This window comes from Ursus americanus, chromosome 10 (assembly GCF_024610735.1).
Source record: "Ursus americanus isolate L20-20 chromosome 10, mUrsAme1.1.p, whole genome shotgun sequence".
Taxonomy (NCBI): Eukaryota; Metazoa; Chordata; class Mammalia; order Carnivora; family Ursidae; genus Ursus; species Ursus americanus.
Window position 1 is genome coordinate 42,442,707 of NC_142136.1, and position 19,712 is coordinate 42,462,418.

At 34.4% G+C, this 19,712-nt stretch overlaps 2 long non-coding RNA genes across 3 annotated transcripts in view; both read right to left on the reverse strand.

The window, feature by feature from the left end:
* Positions 1 to 19,712, reverse strand: part of LOC123801148 (uncharacterized) — a 90,119-nt gene that overhangs the window by 31,857 nt on the left and 38,550 nt on the right. The window lies entirely within an intron of this gene.
* On the reverse strand, positions 12,230 to 18,830 carry LOC123801149 (uncharacterized). Its single transcript, XR_006782127.1, has 3 exons — positions 18,773 to 18,830; positions 14,778 to 14,907; positions 12,230 to 12,391 (listed from the first exon to the last, which is right to left on the reverse strand). It is a non-coding gene; the product is annotated as an uncharacterized LOC123801149 (long non-coding RNA).

Sequence of the window (19,712 nt, forward strand, 5' to 3'; positions counted from 1 at the left end):
CTCGATGTGGCAGGGATGGCCCCTGTGTGAGTTCATCCAGCCATGAGCCTGTAAATTCTGCACCACATCTTGGGGACAGTTCACCTGGATGTGGTCAATGACCAAAGAATATACATCTATTTGTTGAGGTCAGTAAGTAGTAAATCAGACCTCAAATTTGTTTTGTTTGCGTTCTATCCCCTCTGTATTATTCTGTTTTTAAATTTAGTTGTTTTTAACAGTAGAATTTATTTTTTAATGCTGCTTGGTACTTGCTGCATATCACCACAAATATTGCACTTTTGTAATATTAGAAAGCTCTTAATGATTTTAGGTTTAATTGTCACTTTTTTCTTTTATTATTATTTTTTAAATGTGTTTTAGAACTACTTGGAGCTTCTTGATTTAACATTGTTGTCTTCATATTCTTCATGTGTTTTATCTCCATGCAGCTTTCGTCACCAAATATTCAATACCAACACCTAAGTCACCCATTTTTTAACTGATTCTGTTCAGTAGAAAATGTGCCACATATTAATTCATTAAGTTTTATAAATCAATTACCATGAAAAAATACACACACAATTTGCAATGATTTAGATTTCACGTCTTCATGTCCTTGATTCATACATGCATTTTTAGAAGTCCTTGTTTTTTACGTATTTTTCTTTATTTAGTGAGTGTTTTTGAAAACGGATACATATATTGAATATAGTATCTTTCATGGTTGTTCTAATTTTATTGGGTGTGTATCTACCTCCTTATAATTAATTTTTTAAAAATCTTTCTTGCTTAACATTTTCCTCATGTCCTTTGATTTGTTAGTTTTCAGGCTCACCTTAATGAGAAGTCTGTGTATTCTTTACTCCGTGTGTTCATTCTTCACTGGTGTTCTTGTAGAAAACTAGGACCTAAAGTCCTAAGTTGCCCATCCAGAAACTGTTCTCAAAGTGGTAGGTCAGGGTTCTTGCCCCAGAGAAAACTGGGATCCACTGAGCCTTAAAGCAGATGCTGGAAAGGGCAGTTTTCTCTCTCCTTTGACCACTGCAGATATGCAGCTTTACAGATATGGTCGTTCCTTATTGTCAGTAATTGCTTTATACACTCTCATTTCACAGGTGAATGAGCCCCATCCTGGCTCCTAGTTCTATGAAGTTGAGTATGTCTCCGGCCCCTCCCATGCACGGAAATCTTTGGTTTCCATTATCCTCACAAGTCACAAGTCTGCCTTTCCGTCCCACAGGCTCCCAACACTAGTTTCTGCCTATCGTTATAGGTTTAAGAAAATTAGAAAAATAAATCTCTGAGTTCTATGATAGTTAGAATTCAATAGAAACCACATTGTTTTTGAATTCTAAAAAGAATTGAAAAAATGATTGTGTTAATCATTTGTTTACTCACAAGTGTTCTGCCTCTGTGCTCACAACTATAGGAGTAATAATCTATTGGTTCTATTGTCATTAATGAATAAATCTGTATATTTATTACTAGCTTGTACATATATTTATTAGAAAAGATATTTATCAACCACAAAGTTGATAATAGTGGAAAAATTTTTAAATCTGCTCATGTAAACAGTCCTTTTTTGCACAAAGTAATATCTCATGTGTTTGAAGAAGTTTGTGACATATACAAATAGAAATTATGTTCTGACTTTGCTATTTCTTCGCATTTTGTTCCTCTGTGCAAACGTGAAAACCAAGAGAACAGCTTTGCTTCCTCAACTACATATGATTTCTACATGAATTATTATAACAAACATATCAAATATGGTGCCATAGCATTGACTTCATTGTCTTGACTTTCAGAATTGCCGTCTGTATTTGCTGCTTTTATAGAACATCACAGGTATGGTGCAAAATTACCCTTTGTCATGAACTTGTTACAAAAGTTTGGGATATAATTGTGCCTGCATTAATCTGGAGTTTGTATTCTTAAGTATTGAAAAACAGAAATAATTTTCTCAATTACTTCAGATAATTATTTAAGATGATTTTAATATTTAAATATTGCTAGAATCAACTACATAATTTGTATGCTGTCATTTCTGCAAAATAAATGAATTGAAGTTCGCTTGCCTTTTACGCTAGAGAAAATAAGATAATGATGTTTTAAAAAAAAGCTTTTAATATCTTAAAGATTTCAGGCAGTCAGAAGAATGCTGAAGAAAGACTAGCTTTGTGTTTCATGGTCCTTGAAGTGTACTACAGACACTCCACTCCCCTCTCCCCACAATGGAATAGTTTCTTGTTCGATGTCTGAAATTCTTTTAGAAATAAGAGTATAACTGCTATGAGTGAGGTAGATGCAATTTCTCCAAAAGAATTCTATTGGAAACGCACTGATTCAAACTGATTTTGTCCCACTTAGTTTTGGGACTCTCAACAGTGCTGATCCTCATTAGAACATATCTTCCACTGACTATTGTATAGAGCATTGTGGAAGAAATAGCAGATTTTGCAGTCATCCCAAGCTACTTGAGTACTAACTCTCATCAACACCACCACACTCGGTGATACAGGAAAATAATTGTATACTCTATATCTCACAGTAAATTGCTTTAGAAAAAGAACTGGAGAATAATTACTTCAGAAAATCTTAGTGATACTCAATTTTTGCTAATTCCGATTTGGTGACAGTTGGCGTGCCCCATGTCTTGAAATTTATGCCTGTTTAAGTTTCTCTTTTATTTACAGAGTGAATTTGTAGTGTAAATGATTTTGCCAAGGAAATAATTGTTACTTAAAATGAAACGAAATTAAAATAACCTTTTTACAACACTGTCAACTTTTAAAGACACTCACAGACATGTAATTGGAAAGATACTAAAGATATATTATTAACATGTCATTAAATCAGATTCACTCAGGACTTCTACATAGCCATGCTTTAAAAAAAAAACAACAACACAGTAATTCTCTATTTCTAGATAAGGTAATTTATAAAGATTAGGGGTTTGGCTACATATAAGAGAAAACCCAAATAATTGGCTTCAACAAGAGAAAGGCTTACTTAGTTCTCCCATTAATTACATTTGGAGGTTGGGCAGTCTATAACCTGCTAGGCACCCCCCAAACCGTTAGGGACACAAGCTACTTTCCCTTCCCTGCCGTGTCACTTGAGGCAGTGGCCCTTTCCTTTATAGTCCAAGATGGCTGTCACTCCTCCAAAATCACACCCAGTTCTGAGCCATGGAGTGAGGGGAAGAAGAGCATGTCTGCTCTCTTTTACAGAGAGCTTTCTGAATCCCCACATTGCCTGAGTCCTCAGAAGTGTGGCCATCCAGCTTTTAGGTACACTGAAAATGATAAAGGCTGTTGAAGTGGGCACTTTTCACTTTTTATGGTAGTGGAATAATAGAATCACATTTTTAATAGCTTAGTAGGTCATGTAAACTACTGTTTTGTACCCAAAATACAAGCTTATTACAATCGTAGAATGCCCTGACGTTGAGGGCTTATTTTTCTTTTAAATAAAGCTTTTAATACTGAACCTTGGTAATCATAACATTTTTTTTCTCAACATTTTTTTGCTAAGGGTTCAGAAAGAATGAAAATATTGCTAGTTTGATTCCATCTATTATTCTGTATTTTATTATGTATTTCTGTGGGAGAGAGGAGGATAATGGGAAGGAGGCAATTCTGTGTTGAAGTTGGGAGTGTGCCTGATGGCAGCCCTCTTGCTCTAATTTTCCACCTCCTCAGTGCCTGGCATTTTCCTCCCACTACCCAGCTCCAAGAATCCGTGTCTACCAGAGACTAATCTTCTGCCTCTTCACATGGGGAAATCCTCAGTCTAACTCTGGCACATCAAACCTGAAGCAGATATTAGTGGAAAGGTTATTTTCCCCAGAATTCATTAAAAACAATGTGGAAGAGAGAAAACTGATCCAAGTGGAGAGATGGTGAAAACTGTGTCTCATTTCCTTACAAATTACTGAAGGGTCAAAACCACTCATAGATGTATTGATTTTTCTCCCAATTCTTACCCAATGTCATCACACAGGAAGAAATATTTATTTTGCTGACCAAAAATACTTTGACCCCACTCCAAAATGACTATTACAGCTTTTCTGTGTTTAGGACCATTTGCCTACTTCCTGAGACTGATCTCAGCCTTAAGGAAGCACACAGTCTGGGCTATCAGGAAAGGTAGCACCAACATAAATAAATTATTTTTGATCCCATAATGTCTTCTCTGATTCAAGGGAAAAAAAGGGTGCATGACTTGATTGCCCAAAAAATAGTATTCCTTATGAAATATTATACATTTAAAAAAATTACCAGTAGTTTGAAGGAAAATATTAAAGCAATGTCTTTAAAAAATAATGTTATTTGGTTATTTGCTGGAGAGTTGATAAAGTATTTTTAATGAAATCATTCAAAGTTGAGAATCAGGAGGGTCTCAAAGTAGACTTTGAATTACTTTCTGTAAATAAAGCTTGTGGTAGAGTTTCCCAGTGCTTCTCTACTGTGCTATTCTAGAGTTGAAATTAGTTAAAAAAAAAAAAACTTAATATTTCAAAAATTCTTTGTGAACAATTTGGACTGTTGAGTCAGATAGAGGCTCAATGCTTTATTTAGTTTATTTCTTCAACCGCATTTGTTAGCATCCTAGATATGACTGTTCCGAAACTGCATTTAGGAATGCCATTTGCATCCCCTCAGGGTAATTACAAGTACTAAATGAGAAAAAAAGAGAAAGTTCTTTGTAAAGCACTTTATACAAATTAACTTACTGTATAAAGTCTTAGTAATATATTTAATACTGTTTTAAGAAAGATAGCAAACTTCCTATACCTCTAATCTTCAAAAGTATGTTTTTTGATCAAAAAATTGTGTTTTTTGGTGTTAGGCAGAAAATATCTAATTAAAGACAGTAAAATATAGATGAAATGTCAAGTGCTATTTAAATTCCAAATAAAATATAGTTTTTGTTCTTTGTACTTCAAGGATCAAAAGTGCCCTATCATTAGATACCATAAATGGATTTTATGGATAACTTTATGATGTAATGCATAATCAATTCAATCATAAATATGTGACTTAATAAAAAAGGAAGTTCCAAGATTAAAGAGATATATTACATATATGTACATATATCCTAAAAGTTTCCTATTTGATCAACTTAATTTAAGATCTTTTCATTTAAGTGTACTAATTATATTTCATTGTAAATGTAAGAAATTAAAAAAACAAACAAATATATAAGCTTGGAAAATGAATATTATAGCATTTCTCAAGGTTTAGGGTTGGCATTTTTTGTTTTGACATAATATTCATTCCCTCTTCTGTAGTAATAGCTCTCAAATATCCCTACAGAACAGTCTTTTGCTATGCAGAATGTGGCTGACTCAACTCACAGAGGTGAGTGTATAATCCAGAGCTAGCTTGTCACAGCATAGCTACAGTGACTGGATCATAGATGGACATATGACCCCATCTATTGTAGACTGGCACTTTTATATCCAATAAAGTAGAAAACAGAAAAAGCAATGTTCGGGAAATCCAAGTAACAGATTCCAGCTGTGATGCATAAGGAAGGCCTGGACAAGAGTAAATGGCAATGCCTAGGTCAAGGGAAGTACAGGTGGGCTCACATAGCCTTACAGATTGATCGGATAATCTCAAGTTGTATCTAATGAAGCCACACAAAAACAGAGCACAACATTTTTCCTTTAGTTATTTTTCCTTTAGTAACTCATGTTACTTTAGTTAGAAGCAATATGCACAAATATGTACAACAGAGATATTTGGATAGTCTGTAAGTTTCCTGGATACCTGCACAGTCAGTTTTGTTCATAGACATTTGCTACAAGTGTGTCATTGAATCAAGCGTCAACAACAATTTGCTGTCTCAACTGGAGCTTTGACTCAATGACTCGAGGTTTCTTGTAGGGAACTGAACAAAGCAGACTTTGATTTTACTGTGACAATTAAATATTTGTGGAATGATTAAAGTTCCTCATTTTAATTATAAGATGTATACTTATTAGCATAAAGCAAAAGGCTTCACTGTGAAGCTTTTTTGAATGCTCTGTACTGATCTCATCCCAGGCTAAAAAAAGTAGACACTGGTCAACCTGCTTTAATAATAGAAAACAAACATCATTTCTCTGGATTATACTTTTCAACTGAGTTGATTTTGTGAAACGTTTCATTAGCTTCATCAAGACATGTTGTAATCAAACCCACAGTCCCAGGGATCAAGGGAGAATGTCAGCTTTAAGTGGAACATGTTTACCACAAGCAATTTTTTACAAATACTTCATAGTGCAACTGCTTAATATCCATATACATTTTCTGTAAAAGGGCATCTTTGTGCCTAATTATAACTTAATTTATTTCTCTTTTAAACACATCATGATCAAAAGATCAATGCTGCTTTTTGAATAATCCAGGACATTTTGGTTATTTTTACAGCATGAGTTTTATGATGGATCCAACTTGCTTAGAGATCGGGAACATTTTAAATATAAACTTTAAAATGTTATACCTATTTGAGTGACTTTTAACATCTTTGAACGATCAAATTAGGACACACTTATGCTATTTACCCAAAGTATGTATTTTTTCCACCATCATTTTGCTTTATTGGCTTTTACTCACTCACTTATTAAAGTCAATTTGTGAAATGTGCATACAGTCCTTGATATGCGAGCTGCTGAAAAAGACAAAAATGCTGAACAGACACGTTCATCCTAATTTTCTTCTAATGCTGAGTGAAGAAAACATGTTACTTATGAGATATAAAGAGCATGTTGTAGGTAAGCAAAAAAAAAAGTAGAGAGATTAATTCTGGTGATATTAGGGAAGATTAAAAAGAAGAATATAGGAAGAATCACTTCTTGACACTGAAAGATTTCAAGTCTTGCCCATCTCTAAATATATTCAGTGAGAAATATTTGGTGACATCTTCAAAAATGGTAAAAGTTATATTTCCTGAATAATAATTTTGTATCTAGAAGTTAGATTTCTAGGAAAGTTTGCTATTTATGAGATTGCCTCACTGAGCATATCATTAAAAAATAAAAAATATCTACCATTAAAGATTTGGTTATAGAATGAATGCTATAGCCAGATGATAGCACATTACTCATCTATCAAAAGGAATTCAGGAAACCTATCTGCACTGATATAAAATGGTATCCAGCATATATTAATTAGAAAGAAGCAAACTGTCAAAGATTATGGTTATCCTTACATGAATAAGCATATACATAACCACGACAAGAGGAATTTATACCTCCTCTTAATAATTGCACTTTTGGGGGTGTAATCTGGCAGAGTATCACTTTATATAACATATATTTTAGCAGACATTGAATTTTTGAAGGTATATGTACTACTTCTGAGATCAGAAACCTATAAAGATAGTCACTGATGTCCCTAAGCCCCTCAAGAGCCTTTCTAAGCTACCATCTGATTTCTCTCTTCCTTCTAAGTGAAACTAAAATAATATTTTTCACACTTCTTTGGTTCTTCATCTCCATTCCTTCCTCAAACCAGGCTTTCCCCCTTTTTACTTTATCTCACCATAATTTTTCAAGGAAAAAAAAAAGAGAAAGCAAGGAGAGAAAAGAAGGGAAAAGAAAAGAAAAATATATCATCTTTTCGGTGTAAGTTAAAATGAATCCTTTTTCAGGCTTTATGCGAGAGTATTCTTTTCCCTTGACCCACTATAATCTATCCTTTTCTTTTTACCTCTCCTGCCTTCTTACTGAGACCTTTTTTTGTGGTTTATCTTTTCTTCAGCAGTAGAAAAAACACTCATTGCTTACTCAACAGTCATTCCCACTCTTTACACCTGCTAATTAAATTTCAGCTTTGTTAAAATATTCACCCCTTCCCCGTCATTTCTCAAGAGAGATTTACCACATCCTTGACAGGGAGATAGACATTGAATGGACTGAGCCAATCAGAGTGGTTCCATTTCCTAACAAGAGACTTAAGTTTGGCCATGTGCTGTGGTCATAGTCAATGACATTTTAAAACATATCTGAGGTAACAAACACGAATGTCTTTCTCTCCCTGATTTTACCTTATTTTAATATGGTACCTATAACTGCCGCAGTACTTTGCAATCATCCCTAGTAGAGACACTCTGAGGGCAGAGCCAAAAATGAGGCTGATAGAGCACAGACATCAAAGAAAACCCAAGCTCTTGATGACAGTGTTGAAATGTTACAACAATCTAGAGAACTGCCATCAAGTTGTTATTTGAGGAAGTTTGTTTTCTTGTTGTTAAGCTAATTTGAGGCTTCCAGATACTTACAGCCCAAAGCATCCTAACCAAGAGAATGACTACCTGTTCTAGAATGCCACATTCATTACGGGTCATTCTCAGACAATCAACACTATACAGAAAGGTACTCAGTAAATATCAGCCATGGTAATTTATTTACTTCTTGATGTTATCCTCCTTCACTCCAACTGCTCCTACGTTAGTTCAGTCCCTCACTCACCATTTCTTACCTGAATACAGAACTATAGTTTCCCCATCTTCTTTCTCAATTACATTCAACCCATTTTCACGTTCCGAGAGGTCTCATCCAGTTCTTTCTTCTGTTGGTGACCTTTCTCAGAAAAATCTGTTCACATAACCACTGGCATGGAACCTTTCCATAATTCCTATTGCCAATGGCATAAAATCTAAGCTCTGTGGCTCAGTAGGCAATGCCCTGCCATTCCTCTACAACTATCTTCCTTACTTTTACTTTCCCAGAAGCACTATCTCTCTTAAACCCCAAGGCATTTGCAGGCACCACTTCTGATGACTAGAAAGCATTTCTCTCTTCCTTACTTTTGTTACACATTGGTCTTTCAGGATCATCCAAGTTTCCACTTCCTTCAAACATTCTTTATATCTTCAGAGCTCACTAGACACTTATGTCCTATGTATGCTTGTATCTCTACCATATCATTTTTCCTGTATTACAAATAGTTGCCTGTGTGTATTGCCTGCTTTTTTTCTTGTTTTTCTTAGGATATAGGCTATGTAGAGCCAGATATTGTGCCTTTTATCTCTGTATCCATAGGACCTACTATATTGATGGTCACGTGACAAATGTTAAATCAATGTGCTAACACAAGAAATTAACGAGTTATGCCTAACCCTTCATATCTAGCTATCCGAAGTCTATTAGCCTAAAATCTACCAACACATCTAAAATACTACCACATTACCCCAAGGTAATCTCTCTCTCCTTGGAAACCACTCAATCTATGTAATTAAGTAACCAATTAATTTAATGTATCAATGGAAAACTCTTATTTAGATTGTGAACTTATCCATTAAATTCATTCAAGAATTCTTGAACAGCTGTTATGTGCCAGACTCTGTCATAGGAAGTCAGAACACTTGAATGAACAAAAATGATAAAAATTTCTTCCTGAAGCAGCCTACCTTTTGGTATGTGCTGACAGAAAATCTTTTACTGCTATCTATTAGTTCCAATTTTCCTCTTGTCTTCCCAAGAATATTATCATCTCCATAATATCCATGAGTTTTCTCATACTTCATAGTTTCCAAAATGCTGATACTGTCCCTTGAATTTAAATGTTCTCTTTCTCAACCTTTCTCACTCTTCTCTTTTTGTTTCCTGCGTTTTTCTCACCTTCTCTCATTTTTGCTCAAAAGTAGACGTACTCAATTATATATCATTAAACTGTATAGTTTCTCTCAAATTTCACATATATTTCAACTATTCCATTCTGCCTTTCAGGCATTTGAGAATTTTGTATTTTAATACTGAGAAGTTGGGAATAAGCACTGATAATGAGCATATAAAATTTCATCACAGTAGTCTGTTTTCTCGAATCATGTGCTGCTTTCTCCTGAAATATGACCCGAAGAGTATCCATTGAGTCTAATACTGATGACTCCTGGATCACAGACACTGCTTAGGTGTGGTTGGTAAAGTAGACAAATGTGCTTACCTGAGTTTTTCCTTTTGAGTCAAAAATAAAAATGAAGCACTCACGGCCTATCTCACAATGGATGCACACTTAAATCATGTGTTTGCACTTTCTCATTTTTTGGGGGGAGGGTGACAGTCAGAAACAAGTTCTTCAGCTTGTTGGCTTTAACTTTAAATAATTCTTTACTGTGAAGATTACCATGATCTCCACTTTACAGTTTTGTTTCTAATTGCATCTTACTCTCTTAATTGTACACTTGCGTGGGTGTGTGTTTGTGTGTATATCTGTATGTGTTGTATGATGCTCAATTCCCCTTACATGACTCCCCTTAGGAAAACCTATAATTCTTATTCTCTAACTTCATAACATCCAGATTAAAATCAGATAGGAAGGATCACAATATGGGAATGTTTTAAGGAACTCCTTAATAGTTATATGACTAACATTAAACTGCTCTTCTTATTTAATAAATTACATTTAACCAGATAATTCCAAGGAAGAAACTAGAATTTTAATTAATGTATAAAGTTACTTGGAAGTTACTAGACATAAGGTTACTAGATTCTATTTTTGACATGAACTTAACTTGGGAATATTTTACTTTGGCTCCAAAATAAAGCACAGTTAAGGACAATTGCAATAATAAAAATTATGCCAGATTTCCCAAAGGAATGCTGCACAAATTCACATAGGATCAGAAACTCAAGTATCAAAACAAAATCAGAATAGTAGACATAGTCCCTCAAAAGGATCTTATACTTATAAAAAAAAAAAAACTTTTAGTAAATAATAAAGGTAAGCATCAACATTAATATTTAAATAATTTTCTCTTATCACATAACCTCACTGAACAATCAATAAAATATAGGATGAGAATAACTTAATCATTTTTGAAGAATTACTCAAATACATTTGAAATAACATGTTGTAAAACCTATATCTGAGGAGGAGCATAGGCTTCTAATTTCCTATATAATTAAAATCACATAAATAATTTATCATCCTTGGAATAAATATCACTAATGACAGAAGCCAAAAAATGAAGTACTTTGCGATGTATTTTGTTGATCTTTAAACCAACCTTCCTTAGTCTAATATCTTGGAATGTTTATTGACTTTCATTCATAAAAATCAGCAAATATCTATGGAATAACATCAGGTACCATGATAGGCTCAGGGGAATCACTGATGAATAAAAGTCTCCTCACTTGTAGACTTTACAAGGTATAGAAAAAGAAAGACAGCAAACAAATACATACGGTATGTAGTGGTTTACTGTGAGTGCTGTAGAGAAAAATGAAGATTAAGAGAAGGGATTTTCATATTAAAAATATCATCTCTTTGTTCTATGCTTACATGTCCAATTTTTATAGCAAGTGGCCATTTTTAGATCACTGAACACCTTCTGAGTTACTTGAAGGCAATGGAATTGAGAGAAGGAAAACTAATCTCTATCAGGGCTCCATAGGCATGCTGGAAAACACAATGAGGTTAAAAGACATACGTGGTCAGAGACGCCTCGCAGCATAAGTGGGAGGCCGGATGGACGGTGAATAAAAACAGACTATAAATAAGTGTATATCATGAGAGAACACCTGAGCCAATATGCTTACTATGTGCAAAATACAAGTCTAAGTGGAAGAGGGCATACAGTGACATAATTAGGTAGGATAGAGAAGATTTTATTGACTTATGGAAACTTTGGATTCTATAATATTAAATTCAAAAATTTTTAATCTACTGATTATTGATTTATACTGATATAAATTGAAGATTGTGTTATCTCCCCTTAAAGAGCTAAAGCTGGAAGTACAATTAGAGATTTCAAGACATATCTTAATGTGTCCTGGGTCATGATGCTAGTTTTATTTAATTGGAAGAGACAGCTTGCTCTGTAAAACAAATATGGGAGAATGACCTAGTTTATATTTTGAATTTTTTTACTGCAATAATTCAGCATAAATTTTTGGGCTTCTTTCTGCTTTACTATATGTGGCTTAATAGGAATTTATACCAAAGCCCAGGTGCTATACTATCCTAAAGAAATAATATGTGAAGTTTAATATAAATGAAAATGCTTTTAATATTTAAAAAAAAAGGCCTTAGAAAAGTTTCCTTAATTCACCTCTCCAAGACAGTCAATGCTTTATCTGGTTTATCTAAATTCTTTCCTATATTAATTGATATGTGGTATAGGCTGTTATGTGTCTATATGAAGAGATGTCATTTGAGAAATAACGGGACTTCTTTGAATGAAAACTGAAACACTAAACATAGAAAAATAGTGAGGCTGATTATGCCATAGAGTTGAACTTACATACCCTTCAAAGAGAGAAGAATTGACCCCATTATTCAGCAGCTTATAAACAGTCCCAATGAACAAAAATTGCATTGTGTTAGGTCTTCATTTGTAAATGACAAATTTTCAGATTTTAATTTTTGGCCCTGATGCATACTCCAGTTGAAGTCCTTTTAATCAAATAATTGTGGTTCTGGAAAACAGAACACAATTTGTAAAGTTAAAAGGAACACTTTGAAATCTCCCACATTTAAAGCCTTTATTAAATACAGGTCTAGACTAAACAAGAGAACTTGTTACTAAGGTAATGAGTGAAACAGTACTGCCTCCTACACTGACAACACTTGCTTATTATATAATAAAGCTGAAGTCATTATTTAAAGCTCATTGGCATAATTGATAGATTCTAAAACTTTATTTCGAAATATATGGGTATAGATATGGATGGCATACTGATTTAATAAATTACTATCATCAACCAAAAATCCTGTATCACAACTTATTTATTTACATCATAAATGGAAGCACTTGAACATTTCCTTATGAATAGCAATTTATTCACTTACATCTCAAAGAAGTCAGTAAGTGCCACACTATACAAGCAATGACAGTGGAAAATACACCATCAAAGGAGAACTAATTATAATGGGGGAAACTTCAAATTGCCCACATTTCTGTAATCAGTGGTGCTAAGAAATAACCAGCACTCCTAGAAATATAGTCAGCAGTGATAGAAATACATAAATGCAAAAGAAAGAAAGAAAGAAAGAAAGAAAGAAAGAAAGAAAGAAAGAAAAAGAAACGTAATCACCAATGCCAAAAATATAAAAACATTATCACCAGCAGTTCAGAACAATCATATAAGTCTTTAATACAGTGTTGATACAGTTTATATATATTTTAAGTCCATAAAGGGATTTGGAAAGCTGGCTATCCAATTTACATATAGCTGTTAATCCAAAATAATCATGATTATTACAAAAAAATCCCATGATTCTAAGTACTGGGATTGGAAATGAAGTTTGTAAATCCTCATAAAAGTTGAATATTATCTTAGCCAAATTCCTTCACTTGATAAATCTTTCTCTCTCTTTTGTGTTATGGAGAAAGACCACAGCCACTGCATTTCTGTGTGACACCTGAGTATCTAACCATGTCACACAACTCTCTTAGGCCTTGTAAGTGGCTCTTTTCTGAGTTCCAGCCAATTTCTGAAGTGAGTAACAGCTGGTAATTATCTAATTTAATCCATTCAGCTGCTCTCAACTTCTACAATAAACATCGTTAACTCTTCATTACAACCATGTGTAGAAATATCTGAACTAAAGAAGATAATTATACTACTTGTCCCAAGAAGGTACCCGTTAATCCTGATTGTATAATAGTTTGTCCAATTTACATTTCCTTCTGCCTAAAGTGATCGTGAGGGTGTCTGTCTAGTGATGAACTGACACTTATGTGAGCATTTTATAGAATCTATAATCCCATAAAAATTCTAGGCTGACCATATAATTTATCGATCCAACTATATCTCTTTTGATAATGAGAATGAACTTTATTAATAATTACATGAAGACATTAGGCACATTCTATAGATAAACCCCCACATTTAAAATTCCTAGTTATCAGAAAGTACAAGATTTATGGAAAGGAATTAAGAACTTAAGAAACAATATATCTTAACTCCTCATGTTCTTACCAGCGCAGAGACAAGAAAAACCGTATCCTCAAAGTGTGACAGACCTGAAGTTTTTGTGTGTGTGAGCTTTCGAGTACCTGAGAATTTGGAAGAAATCATCAAAAGCTACTTCTCAACTCTCTATTCTTCATGGCTGAGGGACCCTTTAAATCTAGAATAAGACTTTCCTCTTGGAACTAAACAAATTTTCTTTCCTGGGAATAACAAGACAAATATTCTGCTTCCTCTAAGGAGGAGATAAAGCACTGGTAAGGAGAGGATATCAGACTCCATTTTTCTGAACCCAAGAGCTAAACATTAATAAAATAAGCATAAAGGCATTATTGTAATAGTATTTTTGCAGGGGGAAAAAGCATAGAACAGGGTGAAAGGTATACCTATAATTTAATGATCAGCGACAACAACCCAACAATCCTGTGTTGCTTTTGGTTTCTCTTACTCTCCCTTTCATCTCAATGGCTATTTAAAATATTCCGCACTTTCCTCAAAACCTACCCTTCCCTGTCCCCCTTCTTATTTCTCAGAGAAAATAAAAGAAAGAAAAATCCCTCAGACTTTTACTCATTTGAGAAAATTCATTTGGAATAGCATTATATGAACACTAGTAAGATACAATCAATATCGTCTTCATTATTCGAATCTGAGTGCTGCTATGGGTCTCTGCATTTATCTCATGATTGTGAAATTTCTTCTTTTGTAATTTTTAAAAATTTTTTCTCATTGATATCATGGGCAGAAAATTTTTAAAAATCTGAATTCTCAACAGTTAAATAAAACTAAGAAAAAGTTTTTAAAACTTACAAGCATGGTGTCTCCACACATCATCTGTATCTTTGTGAAAGATAATGCAATACCTTGATAGAACAACAAGAAAACTTACCGATGATATACAGTATTGATTTATTTTACTATTGCATGATCCTTCTGGATGATTCTATTCTTTATTTCTTTATCATTTTGGTCATTTTTTAGCACGGGATAATAATTAATGAGTGATGCTGAAATAATTTCTAGAATAAAAAAATCACAAAATATTTCAAAATTCTTCTTTGTTTAAAAAAATTCTTTGTTTTTTGGAAGACTTCCAATAAAGTAAACAAGTTGCAAAAGATCAATCTTTATAAGTTGTTAGCATTGTTCAATAAAAAAAAAAACTTCAACATTACATTGGGTCCAGTAAACCTTGATGACACAACAAGAATTAAAGATGAAAGTCTGAGGTTACCCTGCTTGCAAGAGAAACATACCAGCTGAAATATAACTGAATATTAAAGACATAGTGATAATATGTATAGCAGAAGAATGAAGCCACAAACACAGCTCTATACTTATAACTGTTATATGAAATATAACTGGAGCTTTTTCTTGCATTTCCCAGCTTACTGTATCATATACCTTATTTTTATTTTTACCTTTCCACTTCACTTCTCTACTATGTATGTACATTATACAGTGGCTGTTGCATTTTCTATTTCCTTCACAAAGTAGAAAATACCAGTATAACATAGCTATAGAATTAAAAAGAATAGACATCAACTTAAATTCTAGTCTTGAGGCTTATTCAGTAACTGGATGTGATTTTAGGTGTCTTCATTGGAAACAAGATTAAATACTCCTAATCGTTTGTGAGAGGGAAAGAAGGAGCAGAGGTTAATATTGGGAATAAGTTTTCCTTGAAGAGATGTCCTGATATGAGAGAAGCCACAACCTTGATTAACCATAGATTTGATTGGTAAGCCCAACAAGGTTAAGAAAACAAAAAGCAAAAGAATGGCGGTGAAGAGGTACACTTCTAGTCAACTTCTGAATGTTATATTCCACAAGAAAAGGTGGAAGGATGAGGGAGATTGAAAGAGAATAAATATTCCAGTTAGATAGAACACATTTGAAAGGCCTACCAAGCTTAGTACATTCAAGGAATTTAAAGAATATTAAAATGACTGGAGTCAGGTCTGTGAGGAGAGGTGACAGTACATGAGACTAGGAAAGTTTAAAGGTGGGCTTTATGAGCCATAACGAGGAACTTAAACTTAGAAGAAAATAGAAACAATATATTTGAAAGATGTTTAGAAAATCAAAGTTAGTTTAACTGTTGATTGACCAAATCTGAGAAAGTACTGAAAAAAGGAAATTCACAAGAATAATTTCTAAGTTTCTGGGTTGGCTGATTGGATGGAGAGCAGTACCATTAACTGTGAAAGAAAACTGAAGAAAGATTTGCGGACAAAGAGGATAAGTTCTCTTTTAGTCATATTCAAATGTGTTTCCATTTGAAAACATTCAACTAAAGATGCTAATAGTTGGATATACATATTTAGAAATCAGGAGAGAAATATAAACTCTATTACTTGTTTGGGAATCAACATTTTAATAGATAGTAATTAATATCATACGGGCTATGTAACATCACACAGGATTCATACATGGATGGAGAAGAGAAGAAGGGAAAAACTAAAACAAAAATGAAAATCCATGAAGTAATAAGCACCTAAAGAAGAGTCAGGACAAAATCTGGAGAAGAATGGTAAGAAAAATCAAGCTGGCATGGCTTTAGAGAAGGCAAGGGAAGAGTGTCTATTGGAAGAACTGATTAGTTATGTTTTTAAAACGTGAGGAAGGAAAGCAAAATAAAGGGCAGAACAGTGTCCATTGGATTTGATGAGAAGGAGCTCACTGGTGAAATTAGTAAGGGCAATTTTAATGTTTCAGTCGTGTTTGACCATATCACAGTTGCATCTGAGGAAGGGCACGTAGTGGTAAATGTAGGCAATTTTCAAGAAGTCGGACCGTGTTGAAAGCCAAATGACAGTGTAATAGCCTGGAGTAGGGCTAGTTCCTGTGGGACTTCAAGTTTGTATCAGTAGGTTACGTGGACATATTAGGCAGTAGGCTTACGAAGTGGCTGTGTATGTGAAAGGCTCTAAACTTAATAGCTTTATGGTAACTCAGCCTGTGGTAATAGTCAGGTGAGGCCAAGAATAGAGGAGGGATTTATTAGGTTCCAGAGATTAAATCTATTTACCAGAAGCAGCAGAAAGGAAGAATTTCTTCATCTGGATTGCCTAGAAAGCTCATCATGAGGCTAAGGCTTATATGCTATTACTTTAGAGATTTTAGGGACTAAAGTTTTTCAGGAAAGGAAAAGGAGTAAAAAGGGGAGTCAATCAGCCAAACCAATAAAGTCGTTATGACTGGACTGACCACTGCTTGCCATCAAGCATGACTGCTCGCTCATTCTCAGAGGTCCAACTGAGTACATCTCAGGGAGTCCTGAGACAGCAAGGGCAGTGATCCCATTGGTAAAAGGTTCATTCCACAGACTGAACTCTGGCTGTGCATGAAAAGTGCCCCTGGTGTCTCAAGCCTCATCATTAGTAGAAAGTTCTGAGGCATGACATAAGAAATGTACTAACTCAGGAATGGCTGCCCTCACGGAAGTGGGTCAGAGCTCAAACAGTTGATTAGCCCAATGTGCACTTGGCGTGGAAAAAATGGGCAAAAAGTCCTGGAGACAGGTCAGATTTAGAGGATCTGACGTGGTACATTTAAGGAGTCTGATACACAGTGGTTAAAATTATAGAAGAGATGAAGCACAATCAATAGAACATTTAAGGTAAGTAAGCCAGGACAGAAATGAAAGAATATAGTCTACACTCTGTTGTTCACACTCAAACAGCTATGCCACAAAGTCACAAAATTCTAACTCATGCGTCTGAGTAATTGCTTTCATCTAGCTGAGGAGACATCTGGGCCAGCAACAGGGTCTATGTGCATGAGATCATATTAGGGGTTGAGAAGAAGAGAATAGTAGAAGTCACGAGCACAGGTATCTTCCTCATATTATATCCTAATTTGTGGCAGAGTGCCTGGAATATAGCTGGTCTCCAATAAGCGGTTCTGAAAGAATAAAGGCAAACAGCAGGAAAAAATGTATAATTCACTTTTATATTTACTTAAAACTCTGAAATAATAAAATCTTCCACCTCCCTTTCCCACAACACATCAAGTTTATCCTATAGGCTGAATCTATTGTTGATTGATATAATATAATCATTTGCAGGCAGTGATGGAGAAATATGGCTATTTATTTGCTACAACATCTGTCTACATTTGTAAAAATTTTAAATTTCTTTCATTCCTTCAAATGTGCACTGTAGAAAGATGCTCTTATTTTGTGAGAGAACATCTTCTGAAACCATAAAAATACTTTCCACTCAGAAAAGCAAAACTGTTTATGGCATTTTCCATTTGAAAATAAAATAAACCATTGGCTAATAGTATGACAATTGGTATTGTTTTGTCACTGAAAATCTAATTCATGATTCAACAGATCATACATACAGTTTTAGGCCATATTTCAAGATTCTCAAATGTATCATCCATTACTCTTTAAATCTCCATATTATGTAGTTATGTTTTATTCTTTGCCTTTCTCCCTTTCTTTAATAATCTGTAATGCCAAATGGACTCTATCTTATAATCAGTCTTTTCATGGAAACAAATGTGACTTAGTTGATATGTCCCTTTTTTATTGCTTTTTTCTCTCTCTCTCTCTTTCATGCCCTTATTCTCATGCCTAGGTATAGTCACCTAGATTTTTCTTCTTTCCATTTCCTTTGAGTTTCTAGATCATCAGTAAAATAAACAAGCAAATGAACTACACCAAACCTCAGTGGTTTAACACAAATACAAGTATATTTCTTGCATACATTACAGCTTGATGTGTGTAACCAGCACTCCTCTATGGAAGAGGTGAGGCACCTTGTTCTTTTCTTCTATTTTAGGTCTTCTAGCACTCTTTAATGGCTGTTACATCTAGCTAGCAGATAAGGAAGAAGAAAAAAACTAGAGAAAGTTGAAAGCACGCATACTTACTCTCAGTTACGTTATCCTGGACACGAGACATATCACATTCCAGTGGCAAGAGCTAGTTATACGCCCCATCTAGATGAAATACATGGGGAAATGTGATCTGTGTGTCCAGGAAAAGGCAAGAACACCAATGTTGATGAGTCCCAGCAGTTTTTGTCAGTCTGGTTTTGTGGTCACCAGATAGCCCATTGCTCTCTTCACATATAAGACATATAAATTCTGCCCTCAAGGGAAAAAAAAATCCAAAGTCTCATCAACTCACTGAATCCAACTCAATATTTATATCCTCTGGAAGATGGGTAGTCTTCCCCATCAGAGTCATAGGATTCAGTGTTTTCAAGATCTATGAAGTAAAAGAAAAATGGTCTAACTGTATAGTAGGATCAGGATAACTGTAATAGACACTTCTGTTTGGTAGAGGGATGATTAGAGACACACCATTTAGCAAGTTTGGGATCCCGATGGGCAGGTGATATAAGAATTCACTGTCATTGACATGAAAGAAATTCCTTGATTCACCTGTGGTTCTGCTTTCTGGAAAATATTCTTGAGTAAGTTTTGGTCATCTATGTGGCCCCTTGTTCTATTATCTGGGAAAGTTTTCTTGATCCATTATTCTCAGTGGCAATATCTGAAGTAGTTTTAGTGAATGTGATTTCATTGGAATTATACAGTTCTCACAGTTTCTTATGCAAGTTTGGGGGCCACCATATGACGTTAGGCTTGCACCATAAAGGCTTTTCTCCCAAATTCATGGCTTTTTCGCCAACACGATTTTCTGAAATTCTTAATAGACTTCTGAACTATTCAATTAAAATCAATTTCTAAACTTTAAGCAGTAAGAACCATGTACGGAGGTGTATACACATCAGGCTGCTATAAGGACCACATAAGCCACTGCCCCACTTTAGAGACAGTGTGCCTCCAAATGATGGCATGACAG